The sequence below is a fragment of the Balaenoptera acutorostrata genome, chromosome X (genome assembly GCF_949987535.1).
Source record: "Balaenoptera acutorostrata chromosome X, mBalAcu1.1, whole genome shotgun sequence".
NCBI lineage: Eukaryota > Metazoa > Chordata > Mammalia > Artiodactyla > Balaenopteridae > Balaenoptera > Balaenoptera acutorostrata.
Window position 1 is genome coordinate 49,619,521 of NC_080085.1, and position 27,961 is coordinate 49,647,481.

Below are 27,961 nucleotides of genomic sequence, written 5' to 3' on the forward strand. Positions count from 1 at the left end.
TGTGTGTGTGTGTGTGTATATATATATATATATATTCTTTTAATATTCTTTTCCATTATGGTTTATCACAGGATATTGAATATAGTTCCCTGTGCTATACAGTAGGACCTTGTTGTTATCCACTCAAACATGGCATCTTAATACCAACTCAGAGTCTATGCAATAGCCCTGTCCTCCTGGTAAGAAAGGCAATTTATTCCTAAGAGCCAACAGGTCTGCCACCACGTTCAGGACCCACACCACATTAATGAATATGTCACCCCTTTCATCTCAGAGTTCTGAACCCACCATCATCTTCTCCATGAATCCAGCTCAGACTCCTCTGAGATTGATCTGAGCATCTCTTTATTTCTCTGTTTCAGGACACTCCAATTCCCCAAAACTCTGTCTTCACCCACCATCGACAACAAATAACTTGAACTGTCCCTTCCCAGGCTGTACATCCGTAGGGAAACTAGACTGTCCTGTTGGTCCTCAATATGCCTCAGTGTCACCTGAGAGCAGTAAGTCTCAACTCATCAGACCCAATGTACCTTTTACTCTCCTGAAATGGAATTCACTACTAATGGAACCCACCTACACAGTTCTCAAAAATCAAGATAATGCACCAATTTCAACGTAAAAAGAATATATCAAATGATTTTTCTGCATCAATTGAACTAATCTTATGACTTTTATCCTTCAGACCATTTATATAGTGACTTTTGATATTGAACCATAACATCCTTATATTCCTGGGGTAAAATCTACCTGGTTATAATCTATACTTTTGAATATACTGTTAATGTCTGTTGGCTAACATTTTATTGGGGATTTTCATTTCATAAATGAAACAGTCCTAGAATTTTCTTTTCTTGGGTTCTTCTTATCTGGTTTTGCAATCTAGATTGCACCAAGCTCAAAAAATTAAATGGATAAGTTTCACTCTTTTGTTATTATGCATAAGATTGGACACTTGAAAGTTTGCTACAGCTCACCTATAAAATCAACTAGGGTTTTGAAGGAGGAGAGTTCCTTGACTACCATTTCAGTTTCCTTAATACTCACTGGACTATTCAAGACCTTTCTTTTGTGCCTATTTTAGCATGTTATATTTTTCTAAGAATGTATCCTTTTCATCCAGATTTTCAAATTCATTGGCATATCATTCATAATTCATCTTTTAAAAGAACTTCATTCTGCATTTTGCTTTTGAAATTTTCTCCCCCTTCCCCCTTTTTTTCTTGATCACTCTTGTCAGAGGTCTGTCTCCCTTATGAGTCTTTTCAAAGACCAGTTTTGGTTTGGTCAATTTCCACTATTGTCTGTTGTTCTCTATGTCATTTATTTCTGCCTTATCATTATCATTTCTTTCTTATTTCTTTGAATTTAGTAATATAAACAGTGTGGCATTGGCACAAAAATAGGAAAGTAGACCAATAGAACAGCATAGATACAGACCTGTGGATATAAAGGAACCTAGTGTGTAACAGATCAATGGAGAAAGGACAGTTGCTTAGTTGATGGTGTTGAAAAAACTGACTCTTGACTTGGAGAAAAATAAAACCAGACCCCTACCTCACACCATGTAAAAAAATGGACTCTAGATAGAGGACCTAAATGTGAAAGATAAAACTCTAATGTTAATAAGAGAAATTGTGGGAGGATATCTTTGTGACCTAGGGGCTTGGAATGACTTATTAGATAAAACTGCAAGACTATAATGCATATGGTAAAGAGTTGATTGATTCGATTACATCAAAATTAAGGATTTGTCTTGATGAAAGACTATGGACAAAGGTAAGAGATAACCTACAAATTGGGAGAAGATATTTGCAATGTCTAAATCAACAAGGGATTTAATATCTAGAATATCCAAAGGCTTCCTGTGGATCAACAAAAAAGAGAACACCACCACCAGGTGGGCAAAGCATAGAACAGACAGTTTGCAGAAGAAGAAATTTGAAAAACCAACAGCATATATGATGAGGTATTCAAGATCATTGGAAATCTGAGAAGTTAAAATAACCGTGAGATATGACTTTACATTTATGAGACTGACAAAATTAGAAAGCAGGATAATGCCAAGTGCTGGTGAGGCTGTAAGGACCTGTAAACCCACCTGCGTGGCTGGTGGGAGTGTGGACTTGGGCAGCCATTCTGAAGGCTGTCTGGCAGTACCTTGCCAAATGAAATGTCCATATACTGTATGACCCAACAGTTCTGCCCCTGGGTATAATAAATCTTAGGGAAATACACACATATATAAGGGGACATATGTGAGGGTGTTCATCACAGCATTAAGCCCAAAAAGAAAAGGCAAAAAACTAAACGTATGTCTCTTCAAGTGAGAAGCTTCCAAGGGCAAAAATACAAGCCTTCACTCTTTAAAGTGGATTTTCCCAGCACATGTGTCCAGGAAACCTACAGTGCTGCAAATCAGTTCCACGGGTGGGAGTTATTGATAGCTGTAACTTTAAAAATAATGACAAATGTTTTAAAAATATCTCTAACATTTACAACTTTTTTTAAACCGGTTTTAAAATATTTTGAAACTATATTTGAACAGTACAGTACTCGCATGGTTTTCTCTGTGAACTTCTAGATCCCATGATTATTATGCTGCCAGGAAAGACTCCATGCGTAGCTTCCGCCATCAGAGAGCGGCTCTGTGCAGGCTGCACTATGCAACACTCCTCTGACCTTCTCTGGGAATCATTCCACTTAATATGATTTTTACTTTGTTCCCGCTCATCAAGATAATTTGTTTTGTGTGCATAAGTGTAATATTTAAATTTTTATTAGATTCAATCTGGGGTTTTAATTTTTTTACATTTTTTTCTAGTAATACAGAAGTTATGGAAGTTATATCTTATCAGAATCATCAGCATCTATTAGTAGGTGCTGCTGTAAGGAACATCATTAATTTTGTTTATTTTCTCTGTTGTTATCTCCCATTCTCTCTTTCCCCTCTCTCCCTCCCTTCCTTCCTCTGTCCCTTCTCTTATTCTTTATTTCTCTCTCTCTACTTTCTCTCTGTCACTCTCTCTCCCCAATTTCTCTTTTTCCCCATCTCTTTGTATTACTGGTTTTGATGTTAACAATGAACCAAATGCTGATTTTTGATGGAATTTCATTCTGGGTTATCATTTACTTTTAGAAAAAAATATGAAAACATAATAATGGGATTATTTAAGTAAGTCAGAATGGGCTGTTATAGGCCCTTATCACTTCAAAAACGCTGTTATTCAAAATATGTTCATATGTGAGTATAAGTAATATTTATTTTGAATATTTAAAATTTTTAGAATTTTCATTATGAAATTAACCAAAAATTAATATTTCATTTACCACATGTAGATTTTTTAAATGTCAGTGAAGTTCATTTTAAGTACTCTTAATGCATCCTAATATTAAATATCATTTTTGAGAACCTAACATATAAATAGATTTAATTTATAAAAATATTTGTTTCCAAATCTGTATTAGGGTTCTCCAGAGAAACAAAACCAATAGAATGTGGGGGGGTGGTGTGGGGAGAGAGAGAGAGACAGAGAGAGAGAGAGAGAGAGGTATTTATTATAAGGAATTGGGTCACACAATTATGGAGGCTGACAAGCCCCAAGATCTGTAGAGTGAGTGGGCAAGCAGGAGCCCTAGGAGAATTGATGGTGTAGTTCCCATCCAAAGGCCCAGGAAGAGCCAATGTTTCATTTCGAATCCAAAGGCAAGAAAAATCTTGATGTCCCAGTTCAAAGGCAGTCAGGCAGAAAGAATTCTCCCTTAATCTGGGGAAAGTCTGGCTTTTTGTTCTATTCAGACCTTCAACAGATTGGATGAGGCCCACAGACATTGGGGAGGGCAATCTGCTTTACTCAGTCTACCAATTCAAATGTTAATCTCATCCCAGAGCACCCTCACAGGAACAGCCAGGATAATGTTTGGCCAAATAGCTGGCAGTGTGTGGCCCAGTCAAGTTGATACATAGAATTAACCATCACAAGTTCACCCCCTGTCAACTTGACACTCATAGGCATCTCCTTAAATCACACTTAATCTCCAAATGAAGATAATAAAAAGGTTATCCTTCCACCTAACATGATACAACTATCCTGCATACAACCAAAAATGCACTAACCCCTTCCCCAGAAGAAGAGGTAAAGTCCTTGTGTGATGTTTACTCTTCTCTTTGACATCCCATAACTTAAATACTATGATGTAAAGTTAACAATACTTAAATATTATGATATAAAGTGAATACATCTTCTTTTACATGATAAGGGGATAAGAAAGGGAAGAAAACAAAGATATATATATATATATCAAAATAAAGAGACACTAGTCATGAAAGTTATGGTCCTCATTTCTGTAAATGACCATATTGTCATGGCTGGTATTTATAACCACCTTCTTCCACTACCCATTCCGTATTTCCTTTGCCTTTAGCAAGCACCTCAGCTGGTCGTGGTTCTTTACCCAATGGAGTGACGCAGTCCTTCATTCCTGAAGGATCTGGACCATTACTAATCCTGCCTGGATTGGGTTGTTGTAGTTTTTCATTTACTTTCACCACAGGATACATAATACTAAGAGATACCTAGGGCATCTCCTGTGTTGCAGACATGCTCTTTCTTACCTCTGTTATGGAGTAGCAGCCCAGTTTTCCCTTGGTAGTCGAGATGAGTCACCCCAACCAGCAGAGTAACTCCCTTCTTTGCCTATTGATTCAGAGGCATGAGGAGCCCAAAGTGGTGGGGCAGCTGGTCTTAACTCCCAGTTCAATGGAATCATTGTTGTGTGTCCTTGTGGAAGCATTCCTCCCTTTGGGACTAAGCCCTCTAGGCCAACAGAGCATAAGGTCATGGGAACAGGAAGCAAACATTTTGCTAGTGAGTCACCAGGGATAATTTGAGTGGTGCCACTCCTGTTTCTACCCCTGATTCCTGGACCCATGAATCCTGACTATGGGAGAAACAACACCACATATTGCTGTAGCCCTGCAAGGCATTGCCACCTAACTGACCTGTAACTGACTCTTCTAAAGGCCATTCAACTATTCATCAAGCCAGCGGCTTTGGGATGGTAAGGAACATGGTAACACCAGTGAATTCCATAAGCATGGGCCCATTGCTGCACTTTTGGTGAGTTCCTTTATCAGAATCAGTGCTGTGTGGAACACCATCATGGTACATAAAGAAAGCATTCTGTAAGTCCATGGGTAGTGGTTTTAGGAGAAGCATTAAGTGTAAGGAAGACAAACCCTTATCCAGAGTAAGTGTCTAGTCCAATAAGGATAAAATGCTTCCCCTTCTGTGATGGGAGTGGTCCAATGTAACCAACCTGCCACCAGGCTGATCACCCCAGGGAATGGTGCTGTAGAGGGGGCTCAGTGTTGGTCTCTGCTGCTGGCAGATGGGTTATTTGGTGGTGGCCGTAGCCAGGTCAGCTTTAATGAGTGGAAGTTCATGTTGCAGAGCCCGTGCACAACCCCCATTGCTGCCACCTTGGCCACTTTGTTCATGAGCCCATTGGGCGATGAGACAGGGGTAGCTGGGGAAAGAGGTTGACTAGTGTCCACAGAATGGGTCATCCTATCCACTTGATTATTAAAATCCTCCTCTGTTAAGGTCACGCTTTAGTGAGCATTCACATGGGATACAAATATCTTCATGGTTTTTGCCCATTCAGAGAGGTCTATCCACATACCTCTTACCAAAATTTCCTTGTCACCAATTTTCCAATCATGTTCCTTCTAAGTGCCTGACCATGCAGCCAAACCATTGGCCACAGCCCATGAATCGATATGTAATCACATGTGTGGCCATTTCTTCTTCCAAGCAAAGTGAACAACCAGGAGCACTGCCCAAAGTTCTGCCCACTGGGAGGAATCTCCTTCACCACTGTCCTTCAGGGATGTCCCAGAGAGGGGCTGTAGTGCTGTAACTGTCCTCTTTAGGGTGGTGTCTGCATGTTGTGCAGAACCATCTATAAATCAGGCCTGAGACTTTTCTTCCTCTGTCAACTGATTGTAGGGAACTCCCCATGAGGCCATAGGTGCAGTCTTGGGGAGAGAAGGCAGTGTAGGAGGAGTGGGGGCCGTGGACATTTGGGCCACTTCTTCATGTAACTTGTTTGTGCCTTCAGGACCTGCCCGGGCCCGATCATGTATTGTATTTACTAATTCCATTTGATGATAGAGTGTTGCTGTGCACGCCCAACTTTATGACTGGTGGGTCATATGCCTAGTTCATGATGGGAAGCTCAGGTCACATGGTAACTTGGTGGCCCATGGTCAAGTGTTCATTCTCTACTAAGGCCCAGTAGCAGGCCAAGAGCTGTTTCTCGCAAAGAGAGTAGTTATCTGTGGATGATGGTAGGATCTTGCTCCAAAATCCTAAAGGCCTGGGCTGCGATTCACTTATAGGAGCCTGCCAAACGCTCCAAAAGCATCCCTATCTGTCACTGACACTTCAAGCATAATTGGACCTGCTGAATGACATGGCCCAAATGACAGAGCAGCTTGCACAGAAGCCTAGCTCTGTTGCAGAGCCTTCTCTTGTTCTGGGCCCCACTCAAAACTAGAAGATTTTTGGGTCACTTGGTAAATGGGCCAGAGTAACACACCCAAGTGAATATGTTGCATCCCAAATCCAAAGCGGCCCACTAGGTATTGTGCCTCATTTTTAGTTGTAGGACGGCCGGCTACAACAATTTACTCTTCACCTTAGAAGGGTTATCTCAACATGCCCCACACCACTGGACCCCTAGAAATTTCACTGACGTAGAAGGCTGCTAAATTTTGTCAGATTTATATCCTACCTTCTGATGTGTAAATGCCTTACCAATAAGTCTAGAGTAGTTGCTACTTCTTGCTCACTAGATCCAGTCAGCATAATGTCATCAGTGTGATGGACCAGTGTGATATCACGTGGAAAGGAAAGGTGATAAAGCTACATGCGAACTAAATTATGACATAGGGCTGGAGAGTTGTTATACAACTGTAGGACAGTGAAGGTGTATTTCTGGCTTTGCTGGCTGAAAGCAAACTGCCTCTGGTGGGCCTTATGGACAGGGATGGAGAAGAAGCATTTGCTAGGTGAATAACTGCATACCAGGTACCAAGGGATGTGTTAATTTGCTCAGTGAAACCACATCTGGTACAGCAGCTGCAGTCGGAGTCACCACCTGGTTAAGCTTGCAATAATCCACTGTCATTCTCCAAGATCCATCTGTCTTCCACACAGACTGAATAGGAGAGTTGAATGGGGATATGATGGGAATCACCACGCCTGCATCTTTCAAGTCCTTGAAGGTGACACTAATCTCTGCAATCCCTCAGGAATGCAGTACTGCATTTAGTTTACTATTTTCCTAGGTAGAGGCAGTTCTAGTGGCTTCCATTTGCAATTTCTCACCATAATAGCCCTCACTCCACAGGTCAGGGAAACAATGTAGGGATTCTGCCAGCTGCTGAGTAGATCTACTCCAAGTATGCATTCTGTGACTGGGGAAAGAACCATAAGATGGGTTTGGGAATCCACGAGGCCCACTGTGAGACAGAGCTGAGCTAAAACTCCATTGATCCCCTGACCTCCATAAGCTCCTACTCTGACTGGTGGACCAGTGTGGTCTCCTGGAAACAGTGTCAGTTCAGAGGCAGTGTCCAGTAGTCCCCCAAAGATCTGATTATTTCCTTTTACTCAATGCACGGTTACCCTGGTAAAAGGCTGTAGGTCCCTTTGGGGAAGGCTGAGAGAAAGATTAACAGTATGAACTTTTGGCAGTGTTCCTCAAGGAGACCTGGGCTCACCATTCTGACTTTTAGGATCCTATTCGTTCCCCGTCCATGCTCTCTCACTTTAACAGGGGACACCCTGTAAGGCCAGGAATTCAACTTGTGTTGAAATTCAGCCAGTTGCAGGATGAGATTCTGGGTTTGATTTTCAGCAATCTCAGCCCTGCTACTACAGGAGATAAGGGTCTCCAGGGCACACCTAGAAGCTTTCAGGTCATTTATGTGGCTCTTGTGCTGGGAATTCAAATCCTTGAGCTGGTCTTTACTTTCCCCACTTTGTAGAGCAGCATTAGGAGCAACCAGCCAAGCTCATTATAGTCATTAATTTAAGAAACATGTTCAAAAATAAATACACAGTCACCCAGATCCTTGCTTCTTACGAGTGGTTGATTAGGAGTATCCACTGGTAATATTTTGTGTATCTCTATGAGCAGTTCATGCCATGGAATATCCGTGCTCTCTTTACTACTGGGATAGTCATTAGTGTCTCTAAAATCTAATCAGATTAGAAAGCCAATTCCAGAAACCCCAGAACCAATTCAGAAACTCATCCTTAAAATTCTGTTCCTCTAGAACCACTTTCAGTATCAAAATCAGTATTAGGGCTCTCCAGAGAAACAGAAGCAATAGAATGTAGATAGATAGATAGGTAGATAGATAGATAAAGAGATTTATTATAAGGAATTGGCTCATACAATTATGGAGGGTAACGAGCCCCAAGATCTGCAGGGTGAGTCGGCAAGTGGGAGACCCAAGAGAATCGATGGTGTGGTTACGGCCCAAAGTCCAACCCACCCATGAAGAGCCATTGTTTCATTTGAGTCTGAAGGCAGGAAAAAAGCTGCTGTCCCAGTTCAAAGGCAGTCAGGCAGGAGGAATTCTTTTTTACCTGTTGGGAGGGTCAGCCTTTTTGTTCTATTCAGGCCTTCAATGGATTAGATGAGGCCCACTCACATCAGAGAGAGCAATCTGCTTTAGTCAGTCTACTGACTTAAATGTTAACCTCATTCAAAAACACCCTCACAGACACACCCAGAATAATGCTTGACCAAATATCTGGGCACCCTATGGCCCAGGAAGGTTGATACATAAAATTAACCATCACAAGGGAATTCCCTGGTGGTCCAGTGGTTAGGACTCGGCACTTTCACTGCTGAGGGCCTGGGTTCAATCCCCGGTCGAGGAACTAAGATCCTGCAAGCCGCGCAGCGTGGCCAAAATAAATAAATAAACAAATAATTTTTAAAATTAACTACAGTACCATAATGGACAACTTTTGGGGTAAAGCTGCAACGTCATCATATTTCCAGGACCAACTCCATGTCCATAAATGTTGTTTATGTCATGAGGACCATCTCAAATTTGGATTTGGGTGCCCCACAAGCCTCATTCCTCAGCCTAAATGTCAGATTTGCATGCAAAATGATTGAGAGAAGCAACAATGCCAAACAGATGATTCTAGGTTAAAATACTCCAGCAAATATTTCATGAATTACTTTTTATTTTGGAGCAATCACAAAGAGAAGTTGCAAGAACAGTACAGAGAATTTTTTTCCTGAACCATCTGAGAGCAAGTTGCAGACCTAGTGCCCCATCACTTCTGAATATTTTAGTGTGCTTTTCTGCAAACAAGGACATTTTCCTACATAACCACAATTCACCCATCAATGTCATGAAATTCATGTTGATCCATCACTACCACCTAATCCTCAGATCCCATTCAAATTTCACCAGTTATCCTAATAATATCCTATAATTTATAGCAAAAGGAATCAATCCAGGATCATGCATTTCATTTTTATGAATATTTTGAAACAAGTCTGTGTAGTAAGTGAGGTCACAGTGATAGGAAGATGTAAAGGCTTTGCATCTAGAGTTTGTTCTGAAAAACCTGAGATTCAAGTAATACATTGTTTTATTTATTGTTTTATACAGAGGAGTCTTCATCTGTAAGAGTATGCCTTTTGATCTGGTTTCCGTGGGAAATTGTACTATCAGTATGATGAATCTAATTAAATACAAGATACTAACCTCCCACCTGTTTTCAGCTTTGTATAAGACAAGGGCTCAGAACATCCTTCTCTGCTGTTTCATAAGTGTATGAGCTGATCCAAAGGAAGAATTTTCAAAAGTTTGTGAGCAAAAATAAAAATTGAAAGTTTTGGGACTTCTCTGGTGGCACAGTGGTTAAGAATCCGTCTGCCAATGCAGGGGACATGGGTTCGAGCCCTGGTCCGAGAAGATCCCACATACTGCAGAGCAAGTAAGTCCGTGTGCCACAACTACTGAGCCTGCGCTGTAGAGACCATGAGCCACAACTACTGAGCCCGCGCGCCTAGAGCCTGTGCTCTGCAACAGGAGAAGCCACTGCAATGAGAAGCCTGCACACCACAACGAAGAGTAGCCCCCGCTCGCTGCAGTGAGAGAAAGCCTGCATGCAGCAACGAAGACCCAACGCAGCCATACATACATACATACATACATACATACATACATACATTTTTTTAAAAAATTGAAAGTTTTTTTCCATGAACGATTCTTCCCTGACAGATTTGTGGAGAGATTAGCTGATTTTTTGGGTCCCTGAATATAGTTTATAGACATTTGGAAGGACCATGTGAAAAGAGATTAATGTGAACTGACAGAGTTTTGGGGGTTCAAAGCAAAAATTCAACTTTGGAAAAGTGAGGTTAAAAATTATTCCCTGGTAGTGTTGCTGTTATACTTTGAATCATAAAGACAAAATTTTTAATGGAGTAGAGTAACATTTGTGAATAACTTCAGGGAAAGAATCATCATTTAAAAACTATTAAAATGTTCAACTGGGGCTTCCCTGGTGGCGCAGTGGTTGAGAATCTGCCTGCCAATGCAGGGGACACAGGTTCGAGCCCTGGTCTGGGAAGATCCCACATGCCACGGAACAACTAGGTCCGTGAGCCACAACTACTGAGCCTGCACGTCTGGAGCCTGTGCCCCCGCAACAAGAGAGGCCGCGACAGTGAGAGGCCCGCTCATTGCAATGAAGAGTAGCCCCCGCTTGCCGCAACTAGAGAAAGCCCTCGCACAGAAACGAAGACCCAACACAGCCAAAAATATTAATTAATTAATTAATTAATTTTTTAAAAAAATTCAACTGGATTTAAATGATTTCAAGAATGAAATAGAAATTCTGGCTAATGGCGGGAAAACCCCATAAATTCTCCTTTTCCATTTACCACCACCTACTTGAGAAAAAAAGCATTTCTCATTAATAACCACAATCAAGATTTTGAAGAAATCATGAATAAAAAGTCCTGATCAGGAATTGTGTGTAGCCATTTCTGGCATAAAACCTTATGTAAAGTGCATATTCAAAAAATATGCTCGAGTATGTCATTAAAAATGTGAAAAGTTTATTTCGATATTATACAAGGAAAGACTATCTCCTCTAATACTGTATATTTTATTTTTTGTCATAACTATATAAAATAAATACAGAGACTTCCCTGGCAGTCCAGTGGTAAAGACTCCTAGCTTCCACTGCAGGGGGCACTGGTTCCATCCCTGGTCTGGGAACTAAGATCCCACATGCCACGCAGTGTGGCCAAAAAAACACAAAAAACAAAGTAGTACATGTTTTCACCAAACCCCCTTCCCATCCCTTTCTCCGCACCCCCATACCTCCTCTGAAATGGAGCCAGAGCCACAGCCAGGGTGATGTTTCTTCTGAGCTGTAGGTAGTCTTGCTCCAGCTCTGGGAGCCCAAGGACCAGGACTGAGAACATCTAATAATAATAGTGGCAGCTAACATTTATTGAGGACTTAATTTATGCCAGACACTAAATACATAATCTTATTTAATTCTCACAGTAACCCTCTGTGGTAGGTATTATTATTCTACTATTCTCCTTCATTATAAGATGTGGAGCTAAGACTATAAGAGATTAAGTCATTTGCCAAAACTCACACGGCCAGTAATTGATGGAGTCAGGATTTGCACCCAGGTAGTTCAGCAGCCCTGGGTGCGTGGCTCCTCCCCTCTGAGTACCCCTCAATGTACCTGCTCCTTCTGGGCCCCTTTCTGCTCCCCTTGGGCCTCAGCTTTTCATCTGCAGTGGTTGGCTGTGTAGAGGGGTCGATGTCAGGGCTGTCCCAGGTCAAGCTACAGGCTGAACAGGTGACCACACAGCAGGACAGGCCCAGCTGGGGCTGCTGACGTCTACAATTAGGGGAAGCGGGGAGTAATGAATGTACCAGCCCCTGGTCTAGCCTGACGCTAAGCCCCAGTCCAGGGAAAAGGCCTGGACTTTCACCTACACTCCTGTCTGGAGCTGATCACAGGGCAATACAGCGGATGCCGTCATCCAGGGGACAGGGATGTGCTAGAAGGGAGATCTTTAGAAGAGAATGAGGCCTGAATACCAGGTAAAGGGCAGGAAAGGGCTCAGTGCCTGCAGCACGTCCTGGCAGTAGTTGAGGGGATGAAATGGCCAGAGAGGAGGCTGACCCTCAAGGCATCTCCAGAGCTTGAGTCCCTCTATAGCCAGCTGCAACTCCCAACCCCTCTGGACTATGTCCTTTCACTCAGACCAAGGCAGACTCTTGGTACCACCTCCAAGCCCCATCTAGCTCTGTCTCCCACATTTTGCCACTATCATGGCTTCAGATCATCCCTTAGCTCTCCCAAGTCTCTCTACCCATCCTGCAAGGTCCAAAGCCAATCCCACCCCCTGCAGAAAAAGTTCTAAGTCCAAGTTAAGTTTCCTTTCCTGATGATTGATTTATTGATTTCCTTTTCCTATTTGCCATTCTCAGGGAATCAAGCTAATTTTTTAATGTTATATAGCCTTTTGTTTCTATGTGTCCTGGCAAAATATATTGGTGGGGGTTTTTTTTTTAGCTTTATTTATTTATTTTTCTTAAAGCATTTATTTATTTATATTTTTATTTTTTTCATTTCTGATTTTATTAAGTCTTCTCTCTTTTTTCCTTAGTCAATCTAGCTAAAGGTTTATCAATTTTATTAACCTTTCAAATAACCAACTTTTGGTTTCATTGATTTTCTCTATTGTTCTGTTCTCTATATCATTTATCTCTACTCTAACTTGTATTTTTTTCTTCCCTCTGCTAACTTTGGGTTTATTTTTTTATTTTTATTTTTTTAACATCTTTATTAAAGTATAATTGCTTTACAATGGTGTGTCAGTTTCTGCTTTATAACAAAGTGAATCAGTTATACATGTACATATGTCCCCATATCTCTTCCCCCTTGCATCTCCCTCCCTCCCACCCTCCCTATCCCACCCCTCTAGGTGGTCACAAACCACCGAGCTGATCTCCCTGTGCTATGCGGCTGCTTCCCACTAGCTATCTATTTTACGTTTGGTAGTGTATACATGTCCATGTCACTCTCTCACTTTGTCCCACCTTACACTTCCCCCTCCCTGTATCCTCAAGTCCATTCTCTAGTAGGTCTGCATCTTTATTCCTGTCTTGCCCCTAGGTTCTTCTGACCTTTTTTTTTTTTTTTTAGATTCCATATATATGTGTTAGCATACGGTATTTGTTTTTCTCTTTCTGACTTACTTCACTCTGTATGACAGTCTCTGGGTCCATCCACCTCACTACAAACAACTCAGTTTCGTTCCTTTTTATGACTGAGTAATATTCCATTGTATATATGTGCCACATCTTCTTTATCCATTCATCTGTTGATGGACACATTTAGGTTGCTTCCATGTCCTGGCTATTGTAAATAGAGCTGCAAGGAACATTTTGGTACATGACTCTTTTTGAATTATGGTTTTCTCTGGGTATATGCCCAGTAGTGGGATTGCTGGGTCGTATGGTAGTTCTATTTTTAGCTTTTTGAGGAACCTCTATACTGTTCTCCATAGTGCTTGTATCAATTTACATTCCCACCAACAGTGCAAGAGGGTTCCCTTTCCTCCACACCCTCTCCAGCATTTATTGTTTCTAGATTTTTTGATGATGGCCATTCTGACCGGTGTGAGATGATATCTCATTGTAGTTTTGATTTGCATTTCTCTAATGATTAATGTTGTTGAGCATTCTTTCATGTGTTTGTTGGCCATCTGTATATCTTCTTTGGTGAAATGTCTATTTAGGTCTTCTGCCCATTTTTGGATTAGGTTGTTTGTTTTTTTGATATTGAGCTGCATGAGTTGCTTGTGTGTTTTGGAGATTAATCCTTTGTCAGTTGCTTCATTTGCAAATATTTTCTCCCATTCTGAGGGTTGTCTTTTGGTCTTGTTTATGGTTTCCTTTGCTATGCAAAAGCTTTGAAGTTTCATTAGGTCCCATTTGTTTATTTTTGTTTTTATTTCCATTTCTCTAGGAGGTGGGTCAAAAAGGATCTTGCTGTGATTTATGTCATAGAGTGTTCTTCCTATGTTTTCCTCTAAGAGTTTAATAGTGTCTGGCCTTACATTTAGGTTTTTAATCCATTTTGAGTTTATTTTGGTGTATGCTGTTAGGGAGTGTTCTAATTTCATTCTTTTACAAGTAGCTGTCCAGTTTTTCCAACACCACTTATTGAAGAGGCTGTCTTTTCTCCACTGTATATTCTTGCCTCCTTTATCAAAGATAAGGTGACCATATGTGCATGGGTTTATCTCTGGGCTTTCTATCCTGTTCCATTGATCTATATTTCTGTTCTTGTGCCAGTACCATACTGTCTTGATTACTGTAGCTTTGTAGTATAGTCTGAAGTCAGGGAACCTGATTCCTCCAGCTCCGTTTTTCTTTCTCAAGATTGCTTTGGCTATTCGGGGTCTTTTGTGTTTCCATACAAATTGTGAAATTTTTTGTTCTAGTTCTGTGAAAAATGCCAGTGGTAGTTTGATAGGGATTGCATTGAATCTGTAGATTGCTTTGGGTAGTAGAGTCATTTTCACAATGTTGATTCTTCCAATCCAAGAACATGGCATATCTCTCCATCTATTTGTATCATCTTTAATTTCTTTCATCAGTGTCTTATAATTTTCTGCATACAGGTCTTTTGTCTCCTTAGGTAGGTTTATTCCTAGATATTTTACTCTTTTTGTTGCAATGGTAAATGGGAGTGTTTTCTTAATTTCAGTTTCAGCTTTTTCATCATTAGTGTATAGGAATGCAAGAGATTTCTGTGCATTAATTTTGTATCCTGATACTTTACCAAATTCATTGATTAGCTCTAGTAGTTTTCTGGTAGCATCTTTAGGATTCTCTATGTATAGTATCATGTCATCTGCAAACAGTGACAGCTTTACTTCTTCCTTTCCGATTTGGATTCCTTTTATTTCTTTTTCTTCTCTGATTGCTGTGGCTAAAATTTCCAAAACTATGTTGAATAATAGTGGTGAGAGTGGGCAACCTTGTCTTGTTCCTGATCTTAGTTGACATGGTTTCAGTTTTTCACCATTGAGGACGATGTTGGCTGTGCTTTTGTCATACATGGGCTTTATTATGTTGAGGAAAGTTCCCTCTATGCCTACTTTCTGGAGGGTTTTTATCATAAATGAGTGTTGAATTTTGTCAAAAGCTTTCTCTGCATCTATTGAGATGATCGTATGGTTTTTCTCCTTCAATTTGTTAATATGGTGTATCACGTTGATTGATTTGCATATATTGAAGAATCCTTGCATTCCTGGGATAAACCCCACTTGATCATGGTGTATGATCCTTTTAATGTGCTGTTGGATTCTGTTTGCTAGTATTTTGTTGAGGATTTTTGCATCTATGTTCATCAGTGATATTGGCCTGTAGTTTTCTTTCTTTGTGACATCTTTGTCTGGTTTTGGTATCAGGTTGATGGTGGCCTCGTAGAATGAGTTTGGTAGTGTTCTTCCCTCTGCTATATTTTGGAAGAGTCTGAGAAGGATAGGTGTTAGCTCTTCTCTAAATGTTTGATAGAATTCGCCTGTGAAGGCATCTGGTCCTGGGCTTTTGTTTGTTGGAAGATTTTAAATCACAATTTCAATTTCAGTGCTTGTGATTGGTCTGTTCATATTTTTCTATTTCTTCCTGGTTCAGTCTCGGAAGGTTGTGCATTTCTAAGAATCTGTCCATTTCTTCCAGGTTGTCCATTTTATTGGCATAGAGTTGCTTGTAGTAATCTCTCATGATCGTTTGTATTTCTGCAGTGTCAGTTGTTTATTCTCCTTTTTCATTTCTAATTCTATTGATTTGAGTCTTCTCCCTTTTGTTCTTGATGAGTCTGGCTAATGGTTTATCAATTTTGTTTATCTTCTCAAAGAACCAGCTTTTAATTTTATTGATCTTTGCTATCATTTCCTTCATTTCTTTTTCATTTATTTCTGATCTGATCTTTATGATTTCTTTCCTTCTGCTAACTTTGGGGATTTTTGTTCTTCTTTCTCTAATTGCTTTAGGTGTAGGGTTAGTTTGTTTATTTGAGATGTTTCTTGTTTCTTAAGGTAGGCTTGTATAGCTATAAACTTCCCTCTTAGAACTGCTTTTGCTGCATCCCATAGGTTTTGGGTCGTTGTGTTTTCATTGTCATTTGTTTCTAGGTATTTTTTGATTTCCTCTTTGATTTCTTCAGTGACCTCTTTGTTATTAAGTAGTGTGTTGTTTAGCCTCCATGTGTTTGTGTTTCTTACAGATTTTTTCCTGTAATTGATATCTAGTCTCATAGCGTTGTGATCAGAAAAGATACTTAATATGATTTCAATTTTCTTAAATTTACCAAGGCTTGATTTGTGACCCAAGATATGATCTATCCTGGAGATTGTTCCATGAACACTTGAGAAGAAAGTGTATTCTGTTGTTTTTGGATGGAATGTCCTATAAATATCAATTAAGTCCATCTTGTTTAATGTGTCATTTAAAGCTTGTGTTTCCTTATTTATTTTCATTTTGGATGATCTGTCCATTGGTGTAAGTGGGATGTTAAAGTCCCCTACTATGATTGTGTTACTGTTGATTTCCCCTTTTATGGTTGTTGGTATTTGCCTTATGTATTGAGGTGCTCCTATGTTGAGTACATAAATATTTACAATTATACAATATTTACAATTATACAATTATGTACAATTATACAATATTTACAATTATACAATTATTTACAATTATATCTTCTTCTTGGATTGATCCCTTGATCATTATATAGTGTCCGTCTTTGTCTCTTGTAATAGTCTTTATTTTAAAGTATATTTTGTCTGATATGAGAATTGCTACTCCAGCTTTCTTTTGATTTCCATTTGCATGGGATATCTTTTTCCATTCCCTCACTTTCAGTCTGTATGTGTCCCTAGGTCTGAAGTGGGTCTCCTGTAGACAGCATATATACGTGTCTTGTTTTTGTATCCATTCAGCCAGTCTATGTCTTTTGGTTGGAGCATTTAATCCATTTACATTTAAGGTAATTATCGATATGTATGTTCCTATTACCATTTTCTTAATTTTTTTGGGTTTATTATTGTAGATCTTTTCCTTCTCTTGTGTTTCCTGCCTAAAGATGTTCCTTTAAAGTATATTGTTGTGTCTGCATGTATTTGTAATGTATCTAAGGGTGTTTATTTATTTTATTGTTTTGGCTGCATCGGGTCTTAGTTGTGGCACATGGGATCTTCATTGAGGCATGTGGGATCTTTCATTGCGGCACACTGTCTCTTTGTTGTGGTGCTCAGGCTCCTCTCTAGTTGTGGCATGCGGGCTCCAGAGCACGTGGGCTCTGTAGTTTGCCACACCCAGGCTCTCTCACTGAGGCACACGAGCTCAGTAGTTGTGGCACATGGGCTTAGTTGCCCCGCAGCATGTGGGATCTTAGTCCCTGACCAGGGATCGAACCTGCATCCCCTGCATTGGAAGGCGGATTCTTTACCACTGGACTACCAGGGAAGTCCCTCTAAGGGTGTTATGTTGTATACTTCATTCTGTTTCCTACTTGTTTACACAGCAATATATACTTATAATTTTTTAAACTTTTTTGTTTTGTAATAATTTCAGACTTAGGAAAAGTTATAAAACTAATACAAAGAATTCTCACATACTCTTCACCCAGCTTCCCCAAATGTTACCATTTTACACAATCACAGTACAATTATCAAAAACAGGAAATTAACATTGTATAATATTATTAATTAATGTATTCACATTTCACCTTGAACTTTATTCAGATTTTACCAGTTTTTCTCCCATGCCCCCTGCAGTGGAGCACGGAGTCTTAACCACTGGACCACCAGGGAAGTCTCTCTAATTTTCTTTTAATTTCTATTTATCTGATGACTACTTAGTTTGAGCATTTGTTCATGTGCCTGTTAGCCTTATGGCTTGCTTTCCTTTTCATATCCTTTGTAAACCTGTTTGCCTCTGAAGGCCTCTCCAAAGTTTTACCTTCCGTGGGGGCTACACTGGTGGTCCCAATCCTGCGGGAAGCCTGGATGTCAGCCAGGGATTCTACACACTATACTGTGGGGGACTCACAGATGCCTCTCTGTCTCTGATTTCTTGACCTGTTTGAACAAACTTCCCTAACTCTGGTCCTCAGCACCCCCTTCTTCTCCAAGCCTCCCTTCCCTAACTCTGGTCCTCAGCACCCCCTTCTTCTCCAAGCCTCCCTTTGGAGTCATATTCATGCCTCCCTACTGACCCTTAGAATGCAACTCCTGTGCCCTCCACACACCTCCACTCAGCCCTGTATGTGTCCACAAGCTGTCTTTCCCTTCCCAAAGCTAACCTTTTATCAGAAAACTCCAGAGACACCCCACTGTCCAAAATCCCCTGAAAGGTTGCTGTGTGGGGTCCTCTCAGGGGAAGGAGGCACTGTAGAAGCTACCAGCAGAACAAGGCATCCAGGAGGTTTCACTCTTGTCAAGGCCTTGGGCTACCTATCTGGAGCATAGCATGAGGATAAAACATGGGGCACCCTCTCCTCAAAGAGGCAAGGGTGTATGGGAAAGATGGAAGAACTTCAGAAGAACCTGGGGCCTGAGTGCCAGGAAACCACAGGAAGGAGGCAGTGGGGCAGCCAGGACAGGGAGAGAGATACCTACGACCTGCAGTGGTTTTTGAGAAATGATGGCCATGGCCCTGGGGCACCTCCACGGCCAGGCCCCTCCCTCATCAGCCTTAGCACCTAAACCCTTCCAGATTACGCCCTTCTGTTCAAAAGTAGACTCTTGGCACCTCCCCGCCATCTTTCTCTCACACACAGACTCCTGCCTTTATCGTGGCTGCCTTCCTCTACTCCTGTCCTTATTTGAACCACTTCCCTCCCTCTGCTGCCCACCCCAGCATCCCACAAAATCCAGATCTAATCACAGGTTTTCTAGGGTGCTTTTTCTGGGTCCAAGTCTCCTTCTTTGTCTCCACTTACCTTCCTCCTCAGGAAAAAAGGAGGGACCTTCTGGCAGGTGCCCAAGGGAAGGGGGCTGGAACCGTAGCATGAAGTGGAAGGGAGTCTCTTCACCTCAAAGGGCTGGGTGTCCTCCAACACTGCCTTGAAGCTGCCATCTTTCTGGAGGTCACCATGGTCTGCAGAGCTCACAAGTCAAGGCTCTCAGTGACCATGGCCCTATAAAGTATAAAGCCCTGCAGTTTCCCACTTCATCTCCCTCCCACCCTACTTCCAGTGCTTCGGCCATTCCTGGCAGGACAAGCTGGGCCCTGCTGCCTGGTCTCCAGTCCTTAGCTACTGCGGAACCCTCAGGTTGATTCTCCTCTCTCTCCTTATAATCGGGCTCATCACTCCAGACAGCCCATTACCACCTTCTCTGTGGGATCTTCCTTTACCCCTTCCCTAAGGCACAGAAAAGTGGCAATATTAAGCTATGAAGAATATATAGAGTTGAAATAGAGAACACAATAGAGGGGGAGAATAGTAGGCTGAATACAGATGAAGAATGAATAAGAGAATTGGAAGATCAGATTGAAGAATTCTCCCAGAAAACAGAAGAATAAAAATATAGAAAATATTAAGTTAAGAAAACAAAGAGAAATGGAAAATAGAAGGCCAGCAACTTGATAGTAGTCTCAGAAAAAGAGTAAGAATGAATAAACGAGAGGAGAAAATATTTGGAGAATGGAGGTAAATATGCCAGGATTAAACTTTACTGGATATAAAATCAAATTACAAACATCAATTGTATTTCTGCATATAAACAGATGCAGTTAGAAAATAAAATGTTTTAATTAACATTTAAATGGCAGTTAAAGATCAATTATTTAGAAATCTTAGAAATATATCCAACAGAGGACGTGTAAGTCCATTATGGAGAAAACGATATAACTTTTTAAAGAGATTAAAGAAGATGTAAATAAATGGAGTGATATACCATATTCACAGGCTGGTGGACTCAATATTACAAAGATGTCAGTTCTCTTCAAATTGATCTACAGATTCAATATAAATCCAATTAAAGCCTAACTTCCTTGATGGTCCGGTGGTAAAGAATCCGCCTTCCAGTGCAGGGGACGCAGGTTCGATCCCTGGTCAGGGAACTAAGATCCCACATGCCGTGGGGCCACTAAGCCCGTGCACCACAACTATTGAGCTCGTGCGCCTCAACGAGAGAGCCCACGTGCAGCAAACTGCAGAGCCCATGCGTTCTGGAGCCCTCGTGCCACAACTGGAGAGAGAAAACCTACATGCCACAACTAGAGAGAAGCCCGCACGCCAAAACGAAAGTCCCGTGTGCCGCAACTAAGACCCAACGCAGCCAAAGAAATAAGGAAAATAAATAAATTAAAAAAAAAAAAAAAGCCTAACGGGTACTCATTGTTTTGTGGAACTTGACTCCAAAATTTATATAGAAATGAAAAAGGCCAAAAATAGCCATGATTCCTGAAGAAGAACAATATGAGAGGTTTTGCTCTATCAGATGATCAGATTTTTAAAATAAAGTTATAATAATTAGGACCGTAGAATTGGCACAAGGATAGAAAACTAGCCCAGTGGAACAAACAGCTCAGAAAAAGACCCATGCATAGTTGCATACTTGATTTAACAAAAATGTGGCACTGGAGAGCAGTGGTACCAGGGCAGTTTTTTCAATAAATGATGTTGGGACAATTGGGTGTCCAAATAGGAAGACAAGCAAACAAACACACCTAAATCAGATGTTTACCTCACATCATATATCTAAAAAATCAAATAATTCACAGACAGATTATAAACCTAAATGTGAAAAGCAAAGAAGATAACATAGGAGAATATATTTTTGACTTTGGGATAGTAAAAGATTTTTTAAACAAGACACCAAAATTACTAATGATAAAAGGAAGGGATTGATAAAATGGACTACATTAAAAATAATAACGGGGGCTTCCCTGGTGGCGCAGTGGTTGAGAGTCTGCCTGCTAATGCGGGGGACGCGGGTTCGAGCCCTGGTCTGGGAAGATCCCACATGCCGCGGAGCGGCTGGGCCCGTGAGCCACAATTACTGAGCCTGCGCGTCTGGAGCCTGTGCTCCGCAACAAGAGGGGCCGCGATGGTGAGAGACCCGCGCACCGCGATGAGGAGTGGCCCCCGCTTGCCGCAACTGGAGAAAGCCCTCGCACAGAAACGAAGACCCAACACAGCCATAAATAAATAAATAAATAGATTAAAAAAAAAAAAAAGTAGAATTAAAAAAAAAAATAATAATAATAATAACGTATTTTCACCTAGAAACACTATAGACAGTGCAAAGGTAAACTACAGAATGGGAAAAGATATATTTGCGTCACGTAAAATGGTCAAAGATTTCATATCCAGATTATAAAATGAAATCCTACAACTCAACAAAAGATCGATAATCAATAGAAAAATATTTGATGGGGAATTCCCTGGTGGTCCAGTGGTTAAGACTCCGTGCTTTCACTGCAGAGGGCCTGGATTCAATCCCTGGTCAGGGAACTAAGATCCCACAAGCTGCCAGAAAAAAATTTTAATTAAAAAAAAGAAAAAGAAAGAAAAATATTCGAAAGAGTTGAAGGAGCACGTCACAAGAGAATATCCAAATGGCCAGTAGGTATATGAAAAGGTGCTCAATTTCATTAGTTATCAGGGAAATGCCAATTTAAACTACATGAGATACTATGCTCCTCAGATTGGCAAAAATTAAAAATCGACAGTACCAAGGACTGGTAAGGATGTGGAACAACAGGGCCTCTTATACTCTGCTGAACCTAAAGTTGCTCTAAACAATAAAGTCTATGTTACAAAAACAAGAAATCTCTGTATTTCTTCTAGTCACCGGACTGATGTAGCCTGAAATCAGACATAAAGCCAAATCCTGCAGGTTGCTGAATTACAGTGCCGGTTGAATTCACAAGATCTCCAGGTCTCTTATGTGAAATAAAAGTCTGCTGGTTGCTGGAAGAATGGGACCTTGGGAATTGGAATTGGAACATCAAGGTTGATTTGGATCGACCTGAGTTCCCTAAACACCAGCCCCCACTGAGTCTCCCTTGGTGGCAGAGGCAGCCCTTCCTCCCCAGTCTAATGGGGCTGGACCTGCATGACTTGGGGACCCTCTAAGGATTTTGCTAATCTTTCTCAGGATCCATTCACATCACCCCTTGGTGCCTCCATACCCATTACTGGATTCAGATTCCTGCATGTCCCAGGGAAAATAGAGTCAGACCTGTGAGGAGAAAGCCTAATTTATGTTGGCAGAAACCTCAGTGATATATGTGGGAATTGATTCTATGCATGATAGATCAGAGAGAAATAAATGTAATTTTAGATTGGGCCAAACGTTTTTTATTGTGGTAAAATATATATAACATAAAATTTGCCATTTTAACCCTTTTCAAGTGTACAATTAGGTGGCATTAATTATATTCACAATGTTGTGCGACCATCACCATTATCCGATTCCAAAACTTTTTTTTATCACCCCAAGCAGGCACCCATTGAGCAGTAACTCCCGCCCCTTGCTCCTGGTAACCTTTAACCTACTTTCTGTCTGTATAAATTTGCCTATTCTAGATATTTCATATAAGTGGAACCTTAAAATATTTGTCCTTTTTTGTTTGGATTACTTCCCCTAGAATAATATTTTCAGGGTTCATCCATGTGGTAGCAAGTCTGAACTTCATTCCTTTTTATGGCTGAACAATATTTCAGTATTTGTGTATACTACATTTTGTTTATCTGTTCATCTGTTGATGAACACTTGGGTCATTTCCACCTTTTGGCTACTGTGAATTACAGTGAATGAATATTGGTGTACAAATATCTTTTTGAGTCCCTGTTTTCGATTCTCTTGTGTATATACCTAGGAGTGGAATTGCTGGGTCGTATGGTAATCTAGCTTTTTGAGGAACTGCCAGGCTGCTTTTACACAATGGCTGCATCATTTTACATTCCCACCAGCAATGTACAAAGGTTCCAATTTCTCCACATCCTCTCTGATGTTATTTTCTGATGACGATGATGATTATGGCCATCCTAGTGGGTGTGAAATGTTATCTCATTGTGTTTTGATTTGCATATCCATAATAACTAATGATGTTGGGCAACTTTTCATGTGCTTGTTGGTTATTTATATATCTCCTTTGGAGAAATGTCTATTCAAGTCCTTTGCCCATTTTTTTTTTTTTTTTTTAAAGAAATTCACGTTCTTTTATTTATTTATTTATTTATTTATGACTGTGTTGAGTCTTCGTTTCTGTGCGAGGGCTTTCTCTAGTTGCGGCAAGTGGGGACCACTCTTCATCGCGGTGCGCGGGCCTCTCACCATCGCGGCCTCTCTTGTTGCGGAGCACAGGCTCCAGACGCGCAGGCTCAGTAATTGTGGCTCACGGGCCCAGCTGCTCCGTGGCATGTGGGATCTTCCCAGACCAGGGCTCGAACCCGTGTCCCCTGCATTGGCAGGCAGATTCTCAACCACTGCGCCACCAGGGAAGCCCCCCTTTGCCCATTTTTAAATTGGGTTGTTAGTCTTTTTGTTGTTGAGTTGTAGGAATTCTTTATATATTATGGATATTAAACCCTCGTCAGATACGATTGGAAAATATTTTCTTCCATTCTATAGATTGCCTTTTCATTTTCTTGATATTATCCTCTTGATATTGTCCTTTGATGCACAAAAGTTTTTATTTTTATGAAGTCCAATTTATCTATTTGTCCTCTTGCTGCTTGTGCTTTTGGTATCACATTTAAGAACATGTTGCCAAATCCAAGGTCATGAAGATTTACCCCTGTTTTCTTCTAAGAGTTTTATGGTTTTAGCTCTTGTATTTAGGTTGTCGATCCATTTTGAATTAATAGTATATGGTATGAAGTAGGCGTCCAACTTCATTCTTTTGCATGTAAAAATCCCGTTGCACCAGCACCATCTGCTGAAGAGACTGTCCTTACCCCATTGAATGGACTTGGCACTCTCATCAAAAACCACTTGGCCATTTGACTTTTTTTTTTCAAGATTGGTTTGACTATTGAGAGCCCCTTGAAATTCCATATGAATTTGAGGATTGGCATTTCCACATTTCTGCAAAAAGGCTGTTGGAATTTTGATAGAGATTTTGTTGAATCTGTAGGTTGCTTTGGGTAGTATTGACATCTTAATAAAAAATCTTCCAATCCATGAACACAGGATGTCTTTCCATTTATTTAGGTCTCCTTTAATTTCTTTCAACCATAGTTTATAGTTTTCAATACACAAGTCTTTTGCCTCCTTGGTTAAATTTATTCCTAGGTATTTCTTTTAGATGCTATTGTAAATGGAATTGCTCTCAATTTCATTTTAAAACACAGCTGATTTTTATGTGTTGATCTTGTTCCTTGCAGCTTTGCTGAATTTATTAGCTCTAAGCCTTTTCTGCATCTGAAATGCCTTTTCTGCATCAATTGAGATGATCACATAGGTTTTTTTTCCTTTGTTCTATTAATGTGATGTATAACCTTGATCGATTTTCTGATGTTGAACCACTCTTGCATTCCTGGAATAAATCCCACTGGATCATGGTGTATAATCCTTTTAATATGCTGTTGGATTCTGTTTGCTAGTATTTTGTTGAGGATTTTTGCATCTGTATTCATACGGGATACTGGTCTGTAATTTTCTTGTGATGTCTTAATCTGGTTTTGGTAGGGCCAAACTTTTCAGTATGGGTTCACTTATCAGCATTCCTGGATGTACTGTGTTAGCTGAAGCAGCTAGGAGTATTTCTAAGATTTGTCCTCTTGATTGATTGAAACCTGGGCTCAACAGTAGCCTATGTTAATTGAAGTTAAGATGCCAGATGTACAATGTAGAGGGAGGAATCCAAATGCTAGTGTCACTGGTGGTATAGTGGTGAGCATAGCTGCCTTCCAAACGTTTAGAGCGGTAAGAGTGTTGGAATCAATTCATCATGTGTAACCCATTTAACTAGCCCTCTAACTACATGGACACTCCTTTCACAAAGGCTTTGAGAAATGCATTATGAGGTGTGGCAGAGACTAGCTAGGTGGTCACTAAGCCTGCTTCCTCTTCCTGTTTGGGACAAATTCAGATTACATTTTCCAGCATCCCTTGTGGTTGAATATGACCACTGTCTGAGTTCTAGCTAATGGAATGTGAGCAGAAGTGATGTACACTACAACTAGGCCTAGCTCATTAAAACCTCCCACGTGGTCTTTTCCTCTTCTAGTTGGCTGGGATGGAGATGACAATAGTACAATGGCGACCACGTTTTGAAGATGGCAGACCATCTACACAGAAGGTGCCTAGGACCCTGAATCACCACTTAGAAGAGGGCAGCCCATCTATTAACAACTGTTTTGGAAGATTGCAGGAGTAAGAAGTAAATTTTATTGTCTTAAATTTCACAGATTTCTTTTTCTGTCCCAGAAGCTAACTTTACCTTAACTAATACATAAACATTGCCTCCTTAAAAAACATTGCAGTGGGTTTTTTTCCCCCTGTAATTTGGGGTCATGGTGAGAGATGGGCCCTCTGATTTCAATGGGGATGATAGGATCACCTTCAGGGACAAGTTGCGTCTGATTCCTATAATGCATAGCAGAGCCATAGCAGTAATCAGAATGGTGATTTGACCTGTGGGAATCTATAGTGGTGGCTAATTAAATGTGGTTACCCTAGGGCCAAATAGATGGACAGCCTAATAAGGTCCTACTTGATTTATGTAACCAAAAAAATCTAGTCTAGCAATTGGAGGCTTGATCTAGTCCCCAAAATGTAGAGTCCCAGCCTCTCCCCCAGTTCACGGACTGGAGCCCCTCGAATGAAGGGGAGGGTCTACTTACTACACCTTTCACAAGGGTATATGGTGAACTCTCCCTCCTTGCTTTTCCCACAGGAACCTGCAGCCAATGTAATTGTGCCTTGGGGACAGGGAAATACCCAGACCTTTTGAAATAGACTGGATACTGGTTCTGAGTTAATCCCCTGTGACCTAGACATCACTATGGTCCACCAGTCAGAGAGGGATAAAGTCATACGTGAAGAGTCAGCCTGAGTCCTTCTCATATTGGGCCCAGGGGATCGCAAATCCCATCCTGTGGTTTGCTGGTTCCTGGACACATTATGGGAATACACATGGTATAGATGGCATAAAGGGTAGGAGAGCTACATATGAAGAACAAAGTAGTGAGTGGAAAGATCAGACTGAGGATCTCTTCTGGAAATCAACAGGTAAGAATAAAGAGATATAAAATATTTTTTTAAAAACTAAAGACACGGGGGGTAATATTAGAAGTGGCCACATTGTGATAATAGGAATCCCAGACACAGAGAAAGATAAAAATGGAAAAACGGATCTATTTTGTGAATGAATGCCTGGACAGAGGACACCATGTGACCTGTGCAAGCTGAGCTGCCATGGCAACATGTGTTAACGGTCCCATCAAGCCATGAGGTTGTCTATGTGCAGCAGCGCTCTGCCACCAAATAGAGTAAGCTGCCTGAGCAGGTGGCTCATACTCCCACTGGCTGCACTGCCGCCCCTTTCTCACACCTGAGTCTCATGGGGCGTTCCCTGTGACCAGGTGACTCAGAGGCACAATATTCAAGCTTGGTTCACAGATGGTTTTGCATAATATGCTGGCACCAGCTGGACATGTCTAGCTGCAGTGTGATAGCCCCACTTAGGGTTGATCCTGGGGACAATGGGAAGGGGAATTCTCACTGCCTGGTTGCATAGATGGTTAGAGGTGTAGATACCACTGATCCGTGAGTAGTTAGTTAGTAATGATTTGGCTAGGTGGTCAAGGACTTGGAAAGAATAGGATTGAAATATTGTTCAAGGAGGAGGTCTGGGGAAGAGGCATATGGATGTCCCTTTTGGAATGGGCACAGAGTGTGAAGATAGTCACATCCCACATAAATGAGCACCAGAGAGCATCCACTATGGAGAAAGATCTCAATGAGTTGGACAAGATGTTCTGTCCTGTGGATGTCAGCCAACCTCAGTTCCTTACCCAATGGACTCCTGAACAAAATGGCCATGGCAGCATGCGTGGAGTTTAGGCACGGGCTCTATAATACAGACTTTCACCAAGGCCAGTCTGGCTATAACAACTGCTGAGTGCCCAACCTACCGACAGCAGAGGCACACCAAGCCCCGCTATTGGAACCATTTGTCAGTGGCAACTGATTACAGAGACAGTACAAAATGAAAAGAAACCATTGGACCCCCAACATTTTACTGGCAGGAAGCAGACTGGGGAAACTACTCAGCCGCAAATATGTGATAACTTTCATGAAAAAGGAAGAAAGGCACAGAGGATGGGACCAAGAGCCCAGAAGGCAGAGCTAAGAGCCATGGAGAATTATTCCCAGGCCTTGAAACCTAATCCAGGAACTTCCATGTGCCCAGCGGGATTTCACAATTGCTATAGACCAGTGACTCCTTTGTGTCTCCCATTTCCCCCGTTTTTTAAATGGAATGGGACTTCCCTGGTGGCGCAGTGGTTAAGAATCTGCCTGCCAATGCAGGGGACACAGGTTCGATCCCTGGTCTGTGAAGATCCCACGTGCCACAGAGCAGCTAAGCCCGTGCACCACAACTACTGAGCCTGTGCTCTAGAGCCCGTGAGCCACAACTACTGAGCGTGTGCACTGCAACTACTGAGCCCATGCGCCGCAGCTACTGAAGCCTGCACGCCTAGAGCCCGTGCTCTGCAACAAGAGAAGCCACCACAATGAGAAGCCCACACACCGCAACGAAGAGTAGCCCCCGCTCTCCACAACTAGAGAAAGCCTGCGCATAGCAAAAAAGACCCAACACAGCCAAAAATAAATAAAATTAAGA

At 41.2% G+C, this 27,961-nt stretch overlaps 1 long non-coding RNA gene across 1 annotated transcript in view; it reads left to right on the forward strand.

The window, feature by feature from the left end:
- LOC130706207 (uncharacterized) overlaps positions 1-26,335 on the forward strand; it is a 52,713-nt gene extending 26,378 nt beyond the window's left edge. Inside the window, exons 3-4 of the long non-coding RNA XR_009006585.1 lie at positions 25,340-25,485; positions 26,009-26,335. This is a non-coding gene — a long non-coding RNA (uncharacterized LOC130706207). The remainder of the gene's footprint in view (positions 1-25,339; positions 25,486-26,008) is intronic.
- Positions 26,336-27,961: the final 1,626 nt, after the last annotated feature.